Source organism: Macadamia integrifolia, chromosome 14, assembly GCF_013358625.1.
Source record: "Macadamia integrifolia cultivar HAES 741 chromosome 14, SCU_Mint_v3, whole genome shotgun sequence".
NCBI classification, from domain to species: Eukaryota; Viridiplantae; Streptophyta; class Magnoliopsida; order Proteales; family Proteaceae; genus Macadamia; species Macadamia integrifolia.
This window is the reverse complement of record NC_056570.1, coordinates 31179772-31182846: the sequence shown is the minus strand read 5'-3', so window position 1 is coordinate 31182846 and position 3075 is coordinate 31179772.

The window sequence follows — 3075 nt, the reverse complement described above, 5'->3', positions numbered from 1 at the left end:
AGGAAATGACTAATCAATGGATAAACTACAGCATTACTTTCCATGCAAGGTGCTAGAGGATTCCAATCCCTGCCTAGCAAGTCCTAATACCAGCCTATCATCTTGTCATACAAAGAGATAAACCTCTTGTCATGCAAGGATTCTTATCTCATCATGATTATCACGTATAAAATACACCTCATCAATATAGCTGTACCAAGATTCTTATAAAAAATATAAGAAATCATATCTATAAATAGAGAATACATCTCGGTTTCTCTCAAGCTGTGAGGAAGACCATAACAATGGTATTAGAGCTAGAACATGGACGTGAGGGTGGAGAAGCTTGAAGAGGATGTACAATCTCTCTCTGAGGGACAACATGTGACTTTGAGTAAGTTGAATGAGGTGCTCGAGTGGCTTAACTCAAGCAGCCAGAAACCCGCTAGGAAAATAGGGAGTTGGGCCTAGTGGATCATCAGCAACCTTTACTCCCAAATTGGTGAAACTTGATTTTTCCGCTTCAACAAAACAGAGGACACTACGAGTTGGGTCTGTCGAGTCGAACAATTTTTCCATTTTCATCAAACTCCAAAGGAGGAACAAGTGGCACTCGCTTCATTTTACTTGGAGGGGGATGCACAATTATGGTATCAACTATTTCGACAAGAAGGGGGAGAGATGACTTGGTGACACTTTTGTGACGGGTTACATACAAAGTACGATAGATTTTTTTACAAAATTGGCAAAACTACAACAAGTGGGGTTCGTTCAAAGTTATCAAGCATAATTTAGAAATTGCTATCAAAGGTTGGCCCTCTACCACCACATCATCAAGTCAGTTGCTTTCTTAGCGGCCTTAAGGATAACATAAGGGCGGATGCAATGGCCGGGCGCCCCACATCCATATCTGTTGTCATTGGACTCGCTCTCCTATTTGGAGATCGTAATTTGACGCAGCATGTTATTTTCACATCTAAAGCAAAGGGGGAAGTAGCTTCCTTAAAGGAACACAACCCTAGTGGCTCTTCTGCTCCAGTGAAGAGAATGACTCCTATGGAATTGCAAAAAAGAAGGGCGAAGGGGTTGTGTTATAACTGCAATGAGCGGTTGTATAAGGACATCGCTGCAAGAAGTTGTTCTTGATTGAAAGTCTTAATAAAGAAGATGACGATGAATGGAAGATGAGGAGGTCCAGAAGATGCCCGAGATCTCACTTCATCCTATGAGTCCTTTAAGTCTTGAGGACAAGACAATTTCTTAGCGGGATGAGTTGTTATGTGCCCTCAACCATGTATAAGGTTGGACACTTATGAGTGTTATTAGTTAGTTGTTATTGAATTGATAAGTTAGTAGAATGAGAATGAATTGTGGGGTGACAAGTTTGTGTACGTGGGTAGTAAGTGTTAGTGGGGAGTAGGAAATGTAACTAAGAAAGTAGTTATAACTGATAAAGAGTCTAGGGTTGTAAGGGTACCTATATATTTGGTAAAAAATATGGTAATTGATATCTAGAAAATTAACAAACAAATTCTCTTTGAGAAAGAGGTCGGCAACCTCCCAATTAGCCAAAATCACTCCTACAATCTCTCTTAAGAGATTATTATTTTCTTTTCCAAAATAGGGAAAAGAGGGGAACTTGTGCACATAACAGCTTGGTATCAAAGCCGGAACATGGACATGAGGTGGAGAAGCTTGAAGAGGATATACAATCTCTCTCTGAGGGACAACGTGTGATCTTGAGCAAGTTGAACAAGGTGCTCGAGCGGCTTAACTCAAGCACTCAACCACTCAACCCACAGAATGAGAGGGAGATAATTCCTTGACTCTGCCTCCAAGCTATGTAGATCGACCTAGGTGTAGTACAGGAAGCCGGTTGAGTGGGTTGAGTTATTCCAGGACCATAACACAGTCAACTAATGGATACATTACATCATAATCTACTATACAAGGTGCTAGAGTATTGTAATCCTAATAAAGGAAATAACCAATCAATGGATACACTACAGTATGATTGTAATCCTATTGAAGGAAATGACTAATCAATGGATAAACTACAACATTACTTTCCATGCAAGGTGCTAGAGGATTCCAATCCCTGCCTACCAAGTCCTAATACCAGCCTATCATCTTGTCATACAATGAGATAAACCTCTTGTTATGCAAGGATTCTTATCTCATCATGATTATCACGTATACAATACACCTCATCAATATAGCTGTACCAAGATTCTTATAAAAAATATAAGAAATCATATCTATAAATAGAGAATACATCTCAGTTTCTCTCAAGCTGTGAGGAAGACCGAACTTACCCATTTTCTTGTTTCGTTTTCTTTACTAAGTCCCTCTTACAACGATACATATCCTATAGAACTATACAAGACTTTCTATACTCGTTGGGCCTCTAAACCTAATAGCTTTAAGCTTTGGAGATGCATACCTTAGCATAGTATCTTTTCGTGAAAACCTCAACACGGTATTAGAGCCGTATCACTCCTACCTATCTTTAACGAATTGTCCACGTGGACGGACCACCCAAAGAAGGACTGACCACATGTACTACATGTACTGACACTGGTCCTTATAATATATTCAAGTTAGTGTCACTAGGACGGAAAATAATCCTCTGTTTTTCTCATCCCTGTTTTTCCTTGTTTTGCTACCTACAGAACACGACACGTGGACAACTTTAAGACCAACGCACCGGATGTAATAATCCTCACCCAACCATGACCGTTGATCTTAAAATTGTCCACGTGTCGTGTTCTGCAGGTAGCAAAACAAGGAAAAACAGGGATGAGAAAAACAGAGGATTTTCATCCCACTAGGACTGTACCATAAAGTGTGTGAACTTCAACCCTGTAAAATAATTTGAAAGAATGAAAAGTAGATTTAATTAGAAAACTAGTTGCCGTAGGTCTAATATAATAAACCCAAGGGGATAGTGCAATTGGTGAATAACGAACTTGGTACGAGCCGTAAACTTGGACATCCTGAGTTTGACTCCCACTAGGTACACCTAGGGCCACTTACACAGGGGTGTTTAGTGCTTTTCATTGCTTTTAGTGAAAGTTAAATGGTTCTCATTCAACC